Here is a 14,000-nt window from a genome sequence, read left to right as displayed (position 1 = left end):
TATGGCATAGATTATGAAGAGACATTCAATCCATTTGCTAGGATGGCAACTATTAGGTGTGTGATTACCTTGGCAGCAGCCAAAGGTTGGAGTTTGTAGCAAATGGATGTTAAGAACGCCTTCTTGCATGGTGAATTACAAGAAGAAATGTATATGGAGCAGCCAGCAGGTTATGAGGATTTAGAGCATCCCACATATGTGTGCAGGTTAAAGAAAATTCTCCATGGGCTAAAGCAAGCACCTAGAGCATGGCATGAAAAGATTGGAGAGTATCTTTTTAATATTGGATTTTGTATTTCTGATGCCACTCACTTTATGTGAGAAAGGGAGATGCGGGTTTGGTCATCATAGTCATCTATGTGGATGACTTGATTATTATAGGTGACAGTGATAATGGGATTGCTAAAGTTAAGGACTTCTTGAAGAAGAAGTTTGAGATGAAAGATTTGGGTGAGCTGAGATACTTTCTTGGTATTGAGGTGATCAAATGTGATGATGGTATATTCCCAAGGCAGTATGGCTTGGATATATTATCCAAGTATGGTATGACAATATGTAAGTATGGTATGACAGTATGTTGGGGATGAGATAGAAGACCCTACTATGTTTAGGAGGATAGTAGGGAGTTTGATTTACATGATTATCACAAGGCTAGACTTGAGGTATGCTATTCGCCTTGTAAGTCAGTTTATGCAGATACCTAGAAAGCCTCATTTGGATGCAGCTAGATGTATATTGAGATATGTGAATTCCACTTTACATTATGGACTTTTTTATGAGGCAGGTAAGGACGTACATGTCTTTCGATACACAGATGCAGATTGGGCTTGGTAGCATGTCACACAGAAGATCTACAAGTGGATTCATGTTTTCCCTTGGTAGTGCAGCAATTACATGGAGTAGCAAAAAGCAACCTACAATTACTTTGTCGAGTACATAGACTAGGTATAGAAGTGCTGCTACGGCAGCATGTGAGATGGTATGGCTGCAAAAGTTATTGGGTGATTTCGGCCTGCAGGGAGATGGTCTAGTTGTCATTCATTGTGACAACATGAGCAGTATACAGTTCACTAGGAATCCAATGTTCCATGCTAGGACAAAACACATTGAGGTGCACTACCACTTTGTGAAAAGGTAATTGCAGGAGAGATTGACTTGGTATATGTCACCACACAAAATCATATATCTAACATTTTCACAAAGGCATTGAGTACAGAGAAGATTTGAAAGTTCCGAAGCTTACTTGGAGTTGCAGAGATAGAGTTGAGCATGAGGGGGAGTGTTGAGATGACAAGCTCAACACGTGCGGACATTGATGATGGACCGCTTGGCTAGATGAGTCCGCATGTCTACACTTAGCACGTTGGTGGTCATTATGATACTCACATGGCCATTGACTTATCACTTATTATATTTAGTTTGTTACATTTACCTACAGCTGGCAAAGATATAGCACCAATCGATTAGTGTAGTCAGTTATGCACTGTTTGACTTAGAAGGCCACTTTCCTTTATGTTGTATCTTATCTATACTTTGTGTACATTTTATAGTGTGTGGAAGAAAAAGAAAAATCAGCGAGAAAAACGTTTTGGCCTCCATCTCTCTTCGTGTGTTCTTGAGTGAGCTTCCTCTTGTGTATAAAGTGTGTGTTTGGCACAACAGCTCAAGCGAATCCCCCCCCCCCATATAATTCTTGACACAAAACACTCAAGCTCTATCAATATTCTATAGTTCTGTTATGTATCAGTGAATTTTCAACTTGCATAATAAGTTGGTCGGTGTAGCTTTTCGAAGCCTTTCTAATAGAGATTTGCACCTAGACCTTTGGATTGATGTATCAATGTATACATGAAAATCCTTCATCCAATCAGGAGGTTGGATGATAGGATCCTCTAATCAGGCACCGCTTCAAGGTACTAAAGGCTTATTCATAGTCATTTGCTAGTTAAACTTAGCATATTTCCTCGAGAGCTTATGCAAGGGGGCTGTCCCCAATGCAAAATGTCCAAGTTTCCCCAATATAGATTGATTGCAAAATGTCCAAGTGTCCCCAATGCTTGCAAAGTAGATTGAAGACACAAAAATCGTGTAAATATATCTCAATGAAATCATGTAGGTGATTTTGAAATGCATCCATGATAACTCATTGAAAGGTAGCAGGGGTATTATAAAGCCCAAATGGCATCACCCTAAAGGCATACATTTCCCATTTTGTGGTGAAGATTGTTTTGGACTAGTCTTCTTCTGCAATATTCATTTGATTATATCCACTAAAACCATCCAGGAGATAAAAAAGCTCGTGTACTGCCACTATGTTTAACAGTTGGTCACAGTGAATGGGAGAGAAAAAGGATATTTTTTTGTTTTCTAATTTAGCTTTCAAAAGCTCATACAGATTTAAAGCTTTCCATTCTTATTTGATATGACCATGATGGGTGAAATCCATTTACTATTGGCCACTGGGTAGATAAAGCTAGCTTTGAGGAGCTTCAGTAACTATGTCTTGACTAAGAGAATAATTGGGATTCATACATTTATAATGTTGTCGTACTATAGGCAGTGGCATATAGTGGGATCAATCCCCTTTAAGTTTTTGTGAGACCAAGCAAAGACATTCAAATTCTCCTTTAATAGCTTATGAAGGGTTAATAGCCCCTCTTCTAAAAGGTTTTTGCCCAATTTGAGATGTCTTTTTGTGCTATCTATATCAATAAAAAACAATCGCTTTTCACCTTCTACCTCTCTCATGAAGGTTCATGGACAGCTTCTAGATACAAATCTAACTCCTTCAAGGGAATATCTTCTTCCTCTAATGCTCCATTAGAGCCATCTTTCTCTACTTCTTATTGCAACTCTATAGATCCTTTTAGATACTGAAATGGTATTAGGATTGTCATTGATATGAGTTGTGGGGTAGTCCTTCTTGAGTTGAGGACTCATCTTTTGAGGATGCATCTAGGAATGCAATATGATAGGAACCTTGTAAATTTCTTTGATGCTATGGGTTTGTTGTTGTTTGTCTTTACTACTTTGTGTATATCATTAGCATGTGTTACATACAATTAGTAAAGGGCTCTTCATCCTTTGAAGCCTTGATCATGTCTCCATGGACATCCTCTTTGAATGGAAGGAAATTTCACTCTTTCTTACTTTCATCAACATCATTTTCTACTTTAGGCTTTGTCTCCACTTCTATAGAGGCTCTATAGTAAGAGAAGAATAGACTCTTTGTTTCTGCTTCTACTTCTATCTTTGACTCTGCTATGGCCATGTAATGAGGAGAGCAGTACATGCATGCCTCTATCTCACTATCAGAGGTAATTTCAAAAGTCATTCTTGATTCCGATAGGAGGTATTCACCCATTAATAATGATGTTGCATCTTTCAAGAGATGGCTTTGAGTGTCCATGTGAGGGACTATGCTTTTGATTTCTTTGGGAAAATTTGCTTGAGAGTGTCTTCTTCAGCTGGTGTCCATGCTCTGTTTGACCATTCATTTGTGGATGATTAGCTATGGATAACTTAACTTGGACTCCAAGGAGGTTGCAAAGGCTCTTTCAAAAACTAGATATAAATTGGGACCCTAATCTTTCATGGTATCATCTAGGAGTCCATGTAATTTGAAAATGTCTCTAAGGAAAGGTCTAGCGATGGCTGCACTTGTGATGGTCTTGGTGGCAAGGATGAAATATGCCATTTTTGTGAACATATTTACCACAACAAGAATAGAGTCATATTTGTCTAATTTGGGAAGATCTGTTATGAAATCCATGGATAGAGAAGACCAAGATCGCATTGGAATGGGTGAGGATTGCATGGGCCTTGTGGTTTGTGACAAGATACCTTGGTCCTATTGCATGTATCACATGATTTTATATATTCCTTAACTTCTTTCCATAGCTGGGACCGCTAGAAGTCTCTAAAAATAAGTTCTAATGCCTTGTTAACTCCAAATTGTCTTGTTGTTGGGGTGTCATGACATTCTTGGAGTACCTGGAGTCTCAACTTTCTTGGAGGGGGTGTAAAGTAGATCCTTATATTATAACAATCCATTACTTTCTTAAAGCTCACAAGCTTCATTTTCTTTTCTCTCTTGATTTTTTCTCTTGACATTGTTGGCCAAATCATCATGTGAGAGGGCTTTATGGATCAATTAGATCAAGGTAGGATCGTCTTGGTTTCAATTGGAGATGGCTGCTAGCTAGAGGTGCTCTAGCTTAAGTAGTATTGCTTATCATCAATTGAAAGCCTCTTCTCTCTTCTTAGATGTCAAGTAGGATCTTCTTGATAAAGCATATGATTGACATTGTTGACATTCTAGGTGATAGGTGATGACAAAGTCAAACCTAGATAAGAGTTACTCTAACAAGATTATCTTCAATTGAGGATGCGGGTTGTCATAAACTATGATAGACTGTTGTCATGGACCTCATAGTTTATCTTTGGAGTGGTGAACTTCCTTGAGTGAAATGCCATTGGATGCACATGACTATCATCTCCATGCTATGACAACACTACAATAGAAACGAGGCATAGATGTGCATGTTAGATGCGCAAAGTCGGGCACATCTATCATAGCGTCTATAGGCGCATCTAAACGTGCGTGTAAATAGACGCGATTTTTGTGCCTATATATCCGTGCAAATTGATGCCAGGAGGCATATTCCACGGTGGATTCCGTGCCACGGTGGATTCCGTGAGGTTTTACGGTGGATTCCGTAAACTTAGATGACCGGGGCTCATACACAAAGAAGATTCTTTGTGCGAGAAGTTGATGGGGACGCCTGTCCTTTTCGGGCGTTTCATTAATTTAGTGTGTACATGGGTGATTCCATAGCGGGTGATTCCGCAAAATGCATATTAAATTAATAAACGTTTATGAGTTTAGAGTGCGCACTCGTAATAAATTAAGGTTAGGTTATTTCTAACCAGTTGATTTATTTATGTAGCTGAAGACTGCTAGGTATTCACTTTTGTCGGTTTAATTGTATTATTTTACTAACGATTGTGAATGCTTCAGTTGATGTGTAGAGATAGCAGCAGTGGCGGAGGAAAGCATTAGAGTTTAGCGAGTATTCGACCTTTGGACTATATTTTGATAGGCGCCATGCCTATATTTTGTTATGTCTATTGAGACATTGATTATTGATTATTATTTTGTATGCGCCTATGCGCCCGGATATGTTATTTCTATTTGGACATTGAGATTGGGCGTGCCAGACTCTATGGGCACCGTCCAATAGCTTTATTTTCCTATTTTTGTAGAAAGCAAACTCAAAAGCTAAAAGCTTGTCATATTTTTGTAAATTGGGCTATTATTGAGCATGAAGATTGAAATATACATAAAATACATGCTTTGTGAAGCGCTCACACAAGGCATGGGGGAGATTGAACCCAATTTGTCTCTTGCCTCTTGACGTGCATGCTTTTACATGGTTTTTTGTGCAAAAAGGTAGAGTTCATTGTTCTTGGGGACCTTGAGGGATTCACTACGTGAGCATTCTGCGATCGATCTGCGCACCATAAATAGACACGCTTATACACGCAAAAATAGACGCACACGTCAAAATTTAAATCATACTTAAATCATTTTTTTTCAAACTACGCCTTTCCTTTCCTACGTTTTTTGCGGTTCTGAAGCTTGAGTTTAGCCGACATGCAGTCTCTTGATGCCTCACCTAGTCTTTTCATGCCTCACCTCCTCATGACTCACCTCTTCTTTCATTTCAAACACACAAGAAGGGAAAAAAGAAAGCCAAGGAGAGGAAGAAAGAGAGAACAAGAGAGAGGAGAACAAGAAGAAGCAGCAAGCAAGGAAGCAAGCATCAAGGGAGGGTAACTTACCAAGAAGAGGAAGAAGGAGAAGGAAGAAGCACTACCACCCGCCACACCAAACACCCAAGGTGAGTCTCTCTCTCTCTCTCTCTCTGTCTCTCTCTCTCTCTCTCTCTCTTTCTTTCTATCTTCCTCTCTCTGCTCTGTCTGTGTATTTAGGATTTGTGATTTCATTATGTATTGCATTTTGTAAATCAATAATGGCGGTTGTTTGTTAAACTCATCCGACCAAGCGCGTCTACATCCCAGTGTCGACGCAGATATAGACGCGGAAAACGTTTCTCTGAGGGCGCATCTTTGAGCGCGTGTGCGGATGCATGTGCTCTGCAGTGTACACGCGAGGATACACGCGCTGACAGACGCCCACAGAGACGCATGTATAGACGCACACAGAGACGCAGGTATAGACGATGTATGTAATATGTTTTATCTACACATGGTAATATGATTTTTTTTGTGTAGATGTGGAATCCTGGATCCTCCAACACCCCATTCAACAAGGAGCAATTCATGGGGGAGATGACCAATTAACTTGGTCGCCCTCCCATTGTAGATGAGGTTTTCACTATGATGTCTGGGACACCTATCACATCTTTGTCTACACAGGGATCAGCTGAGGTACATGGATCGGCCGAAGCACGTACATCTACAGAGGCACGTGTATCGAGTGAGGTAGAGGGTAGTGCACGTCGAGGGAGGAGGGAGAGTGGTGCGGGAGGACGAGGAGGTGGTGGCTCTCGATCACCCTCACCGGAAAATGAGAGAGATGAGCCTCCACAAATGTACTACTCTATCACTGATGTTGGTGGTATCTTGCATGACTTTGAGGGGAGGGAAGTGATAGCCTACTTGAGGAGTGTCATGCATGCCACATACAAAGATTGCATGATTCCCTTCAAGCACCAAAAAAATGGTTTGTGACAAGAGGTACTGCAGGCAGTACATAAAAGGTACCCTAATCCTGAGAATTCACGATTCTCAGATGATTGGGGACGGTCAAAGGTCAGAGACGCGCTTCATAATAAGAGGTCTCACCTTATGACACGCGCCAAGGAGTCATTGCGGAGACAAGAGCAGGGGCGCCCTGGATATGGCCAACCACCCAATTGCCACCGCAAGGAGTGGAAAGAGGCCAAGAAGAGAGCAACTGAGAAAATGACAAGTCGCCAACATGCACAGGCGCGATGTATCCAGATGGTAACCATGGGATCATCGCATTATGGATTAGGTGGCAAGGAGTCATGGGAGGCTGAGTTTGTAAGTATTATTTGATTTCTTTTTTTAAATTAAATTTTGTAATTTGTTTCACTTCATTATGTAGTGTGTTTTAATACGTTGTATGTTCAAATTGTTTTGTAGTTCCATATCATTGGTAGGATGCCTACTCCTAGAGAGGTAGGCTACCATCGAGGTCATAACCGGGCGTCCACTTGGTAGCATTTCTACGAGGAGGGACTCATCACGGAGGAGCAATATAATCGCGCCATGAGGATTCCACCACCAGAAGAGGTATGTTTTATTTTTTACATGAAAAGTATAGATCAATATGATTTATTGTTTGTAATGGTATTTATGTACTTTAATCCTTTGTGTAGGCGAACCCTGATGCAGTTGAGGATAGCGAAGGGGGGACTAGCAGTGTAGTGGCAGCAAAGGCAACGGCACAGGCAGCGGTGGTGGAAGCGATGATGATGCCTCTTCTGAGGAGATATAGAGGAGCCCCATGCATGCATGCCTCCCCTTGGCTTGTAATTTTCATTTTTGATATGTATTACTTTCAGCTAGTGCTTGTGATCATGACGTCACAAGCACTAGAACTCATAATGTAAAAACGTTTCATCTATATATATGAAATTTCGTGTGCTATATACATTGTTTTGTTTTTAGTATCCAATCTTCGAAATAATCTTTCTCTGTTTTCCCTAAGTATACAATTTGATGTTGATGGAGAGGAAAAAAAACCAGAGAGCATGTGGCCTGCAAAGCTACATGCTCTCTGGTTTTTTTTTCATACCTCTGTTTTGCGCGTCTATCAGCGCATCTAAATTGCAGGATAAATGCGTGTCTATTATCGTCAAAAACTTTCAGAGTAAACGCGGTTATAGACGCGCAGATATACGCATGTATAGATGCACAATATGAATATATCCACTTTTTTATAAATATGATTATATATTTACGTAGCGCGTTTATATCTGCGTTTATAGGCGCATCTAAGTGTGCGTCTACTTCTCCCTATAAGCGCGCTTTTAGATGCGATTTTGTAGACGCGAAAATAGACGCGTTAATAAACGCGCCCGACTTTTTTTTTCACAATTCAAATATTGCGTCTACAAGCGCGTCTATGGAGCCTTTTTGTTGTAATGCAAGATGGCTCCTAAGGCATAGTTTGATGGATTAGTCTCCAAATAAAGAGGATCTAGGTAGACTAGGATTGGGGCAGTGGGATAAAAGCAGTCTTTAGGGTCTAAAAAGCCTTCTGTGCTTTTTGGATCCATGAGAACTTCGAGTTTCCTGTGAGTCTGGTGCGTGGTGTGACTATCTTTAAATAATCCTTGATAAATAGCTTGTAGATATTTGAAAAGCCAAGGAAGCATTGGGCATCGCAAACACATGTGGATGTTTGCTAGTCAAGAATAATCTTGATCTTCTTAGGGTCCATAAAGGTTGCTCTCTAGGAGACATTGTACCCCGAGACTTCCACTTTTGTCTGATGGAATATACACTTCTCAAGTTTTTCATATAGTCCTTTTTCTCTGAGCTCTTCCAAAACTAATTTTACAAGGTGCTCATGCTCCTTTGGATCTTTTGAGAATATCAAGATATCATCCAAGTATATTATTACAAAATCATGTAGATGCTCTTGAAAGATATCATTCATTATATGTTGGAACATTGCAAGAGCATTGGTGAGACAAAATGGAATAACAATATACTCAAAGTGACTATATCTTGTGCAAAAGGCTATCTTCTATTTATCCCTTTTGTTGATCAGTACAAGATGGTAAGTCACTCGTAGATCAATCCTTGTCAAGCTCTTAGCTTTTCCAAGGCGTTCCAAGAGTTGTGGTATCTAACAAAAAAGGTATCGATTATCTTGACATTGAGTCCTTGATACACATTCGAAGTGACCTATCTTTCTTATTTATGAATAGAATTGGGGCTTTAGCAGGATACTTTCAGTGCCTAATAAACCCCTTGGCTAAGTTCTCATCAATGTTCATGCATACTTCACAAGGGGGGATAGCATGTAGATGGGTCCAAGAGGTGGTTAAGTCCCCTCATGGAGTTCTATAACACAATCATATGGTTGATGTACGGGCAAGGAGATTTGCACTCTATTTTCAAAGACATCTTGGAATTCTTGATGCTGCTTGGTAGCTTGACAAACTCATCCTTACTAGATTCTTGAGCTGGTATATGATATATCATGTAGGTTAGTTCTTGCCTTACTGTGTGCATAAAGTCTTTGGCTCCTAGATATAACGACTTTCATTGATTTTCACAATGTGTAATCTTTTGCTTAACCCAATCAATTTATGGGTTGTGTTTCTTTAGCTAAGACATCCCAAGGATACTTGCATTTGTGGAACTGGATATGACATTAAAGCATACACGAGATTTTTGATCACCAAGAGTTACCATGAGTGGTCTGGTTTCCATGGTAATATCTCTACATACTAGATGTCTTCCAAGCATGACTTTAGCTAGTGTAGGATCGGTCTTTTGGAGTACTAGAATCTGGTATCTATTCATAAGCCATCATCAATAAATCATACAAACGCCCCGAGTTGACTAGGGCTTTGAGGAAAAGGGTCTTTCTTGGTAGGATCATCTAGATTGTGACACGAAAAGTTTCCAAGGGTGTGGCTGGGATCAAGAGACCCTTTCTTATATCAACATTTGGTGGTACACTCTCATTTACAATCGGACATCCTTGTTTTCCTGCTCAAGGATGGTTGCACCAACTCTTGGGATTCTTGTCTTCTTATTTGGGCAATTTAGGGTGATGTGTCTAGGGTTTTCACAATATAGGCGTAGATGATCCTCTCTTCCTCTTTGCTTTTCGTATGGGGTCAAGGGCTCTAGATTTTGAAGAAAGTATTTTGATTTTGGGTCAAAAAGGTTATAAGTTACTTTTTGGAATTATTAGCACTGTTAAGGGTTGATGTCAATTAAACAATAAACTTGTGAATATAACAAAGATGATTACATCTCAAACATAGTGCATGTACGATGCCTTGAGAGCTAAATGCTTGGATAAACATTCACCAACTTTGGTTGTAGGTATTGTCCTTAAGTTTTCAAGGCTTAGATATCAATTGTTGAGAACTAGATAGATTGAGATGCAAATGGTTAAAATGTCAATCAAGGGAAAAAAATGTTATTTCTAGTTTATATATATTGTTGTAATATCCATGTAATTTTTTTTATTGGGTATTAAAATTATATTGTGAGCACTACTATACAATATTTGTTAACTTAGTGATAAATTGAGTGGAATTGCTAAAGCAGTAAACTTATCATTTGGCTCTCAATCAAATTACTATATTGTGATCTACTACTGTAACATGGATATATGGCAAAACTTTGACTACAAACCTACCTAGCAAAACCTCCACTTTTTACTAGCTTTTACTAGATATGCTCTGATCTATCTTGTTTAATCCTCCCTTTTTGCTATAAAGCAATTGGTTCAGAGTTGTCACAGCAAAAACATTTGCATTTAAGCTTTAAATGGAGGTTACACAGTAGATATTGTCTCGTTCTAACTCTCGTCAAGAATATTTCCTAAATCTCATCAACGGAATGTCGGATCTGTAGGAGTGTTTCTCGGGACGAAAGAGAGAAGTAGTTCTAGTTCAAGCGTTCCAAAATCGAGGGAGCGTGTATAATGTTACCCCCGAGTCATGTATTCAACATGCTTCATGTGCTTTCCACGAGAGTTACAACAATGTTGCACCATATTAGAATGATAAATCAATGCTTCATGTATTAGTACCGATCAAAACTGGAGACGATCAAACCCTCGTAATGTGCTAGAGACGCGTACGAAGCGTAGTGATTAATAATCATAATAAAGTCTAGCATCTCATCTAACTTTTCTCAATGAAATCATGATATTCTGGACAACAAATAAGTATCCACTGTTGGCGCAGCGGGGGCGGCCAGTCGAGCTGTGCGAGATGGAGCTGCGCTGCTGCTGCGGTACACGGGGCATATTGCAATATTGGGGTATGGTTAAAATCAAGCAGGTCCGTAGCAGGAGAGGCCAACGTTGCAGGTGACGGCGCATCTGCGGGTGAACTGCTGTTGGTTGGCGACGTAGCAGGTGTAGGTGGAGCCGTCGCCGGCGATGATGCGGGACTTGACCTGGTCGACGCCGGCGTTGGCGTTGACAAGCACGTAGTTGGAGGTCATGCCGTGAGGGGTGTTGATCTGGGTCTTGGGCCTGAGGGCGTTGTAGCGTTGGTCGACAAACGGTGCCTGGCTGTCGGCGCAGCTTCCCAGGTTGTTGTCCCCCCAGTGAATTCTGAACACGTAGTCGCAGGTTATCGATACGCCGGCCGACGCGCACTCCATGCACCGCGACACTGTCAGCTTGATGTCCGCCGCCCTCGCGGACGACGTATAATCAGAGCTGAACGGCATTAGAAGCAGCACCAGCAACAGCGGGAGCAGCGGAATTCGCATATGGTTCTTTATCGCAGGCCGAGACGTAGTAATCGGCGCAGAACCACTCCTCGAGCGGCATGAGAAGCCGATCAACGCCGTCATTTTAATAGGAGGAGGACTGGAGGCTTACTGTTTTGAGCTCGCGCTGGCGCTGCTTAATTTTTATATCGGCAATACTAGCAAGTGTTTTGATCCGGAGATTGCCTTACACGCACTTAGCTAGACTGCTGCTGCTGAGAAGAAGAGGAAGTTCCGATGCGGGATCAGGAATCCCAGCGGCACCGATTATATACTACTCCAGGGCACTTGAAGCCACAATATCATAAAGCTCCGGTTCTGGTTTTCTATGCGTGTGGAACTAGACGATGTATTATCGCACGAGGTCAAAGCGCGCATAAGCAGAGGATTTCAACGCCGCCTCCCAGGCCCCAGCACCGCCTCCCAGGCCCCAGTACAGCTGCAATATACACTTGGTAGGCACCGGCCGGCAGCCTTGACCTTGCCGGGTAAAATATGTTGTCCAATCTCGCAACGGGTTTTCCCTCTCACCATGACGATAAGATGGATAAAGCTCCGATAGAAAGTACTACACTTTGATAATAACCTGGAGCTTTTCATGTGGAACGTGTCCCCCAACATACATTAACAGAGCAAGTGGCATGATCGCCATTCGAAACAAGAGATTACTCGAAGGTCATCTAATAGTAGCACAAGTTGCCCTCGCATCCTAACGACCGCTAGTTAGCTGCTGCCAGTTCGCGCTATGTCTTCCTCACTTCTCCAACAGTAAATTGATTTTGACATGCTAACATTCCAAATCGTGATTCACATGCAACTAGTGATCCCATTGCAATTTCGCATCACTTGCTCAAGAATCCCCTCTCCAAGATTGGGAATATCATTGTATACGAGAAAATGTGCTTATGATAATATAATTGAAAAGTACGAAGCGAAGTTCTCACATGTGTACTCTCACAAAAGGGCTCTTTGTTTAAGGTAAAATGGAATCATAATAATATGAAAAACATGTGCCATAGATTGATCTCTTTATCTTTAAGATTTTAGTTGCACATTAATTTCAACATTGATTGATCTAGTGCTTAATACAATTGTGTGTGTAAAATACAAATTGACATGTGATGTAAAATTTTACTAAAGCTTAGGATCAATACCCATAAATGTGGCTTCATGTGTAAATTAACCAAATAAAGCCATATATATTATCTTCATATAACTTGTATATGAAGTTACTCATGTAAGACAACACAATATCTAATAAACCACAAGGAAACATCCAAGTAAGATTTGACTTTCATGCATTTATAAAGCTCTCTTTCTCTAGAGGCTACATATATAAGCCTTGATATTTAACATTAGTTTCCAACAACCTTATCCATCCACATTTCCTTTCCACCTCTCACATTATGGACCTATTCATCCACTCATTCATGGGCCTACTCATCCACTAGTTTATGGATCCATCTTTTTCTCATGCACCCATTTGACCTCTTTATGAGGCTCTTGTATGAACACATCTATATAAATACAGTCTTATCATTCACTTTCACTCTTGCAATGTAGCATTCTAACTCAATTTTACTACACACAACTCTCTCTCTCTCTCTCTCTCTCTCTCTCTCTCTCAAACAAACAAACAAATAAACAAAATTTTCATTCTATATCAATACAATGTTATCTTTCACTTTCAATCTTGCAATCTACTCATTCTTTTTTATTATTTCCTCTCTCTCTCTCTCTCTCTCTCTCTCTCTCTCTCTCAAACAAACAAAAAAAATTCTCATTCTATATCAATACAATGTTATCTTTCACTTTTAATCTTGCAATCTACTCATTCTATTTTACTATTTCCTCTCTCTCTCTCTCTCTCTCTCTCTCTCTCTCTCTCTCTTTGTGTGTGCCTCCAAAACAAAATTCCTCTTTGCAATCACAAAATTTGAAGGTAGTTTAATCAAATAATATTTTTATTTGTTATCCTCTTTGTTTTTTGTTACAATTATTTTTATTCATATTTTATGAAGAAAATCATTAATTTCTTTTCTATTATAAGGGATTAGGCTCGTAGATGGTGTCATAGATAGGTTTCTAAAGCAATGTGTATTTAACGAACCACAAGCCGAATCTAACCATTCTTTTAAATGTTGTCTAACTTCCACATTTTCATAGTAGTTTAAAAACCTTATTAAATGCATTCCAACTACAATTTAGTTGTGCCTATGAATACATTTTATGCTAGTATAAGAATAAACTAGAGAACTAGAAACTCCCTATCTTTTTTCTTTAGACATTATCCATCCACATCAAATGAAGTGTAGCAACAAAACTCAAAATGAACCAAATGGAATAAAACAAAGTTCTTGAAATATATGTTGATAAGATTAAAAACTATTTGAAGCTAGTTTGGACTTCATTAAAGAAATAGTTTATACAATATATATAAATTTCAAACCCTAAAATGAGATACAAGGTAT

This window comes from Lygodium microphyllum, chromosome 23 (genome assembly GCF_053477565.2).
Source record: "Lygodium microphyllum isolate KBCC chromosome 23, Lygodium_microphyllum_v1.1.10, whole genome shotgun sequence".
Classification (NCBI taxonomy): Eukaryota; Viridiplantae; Streptophyta; class Polypodiopsida; order Schizaeales; family Lygodiaceae; genus Lygodium; species Lygodium microphyllum.
The sequence above is the reverse complement of the archived record's forward strand: the minus strand, read 5'-3'. Positions refer to the sequence as shown.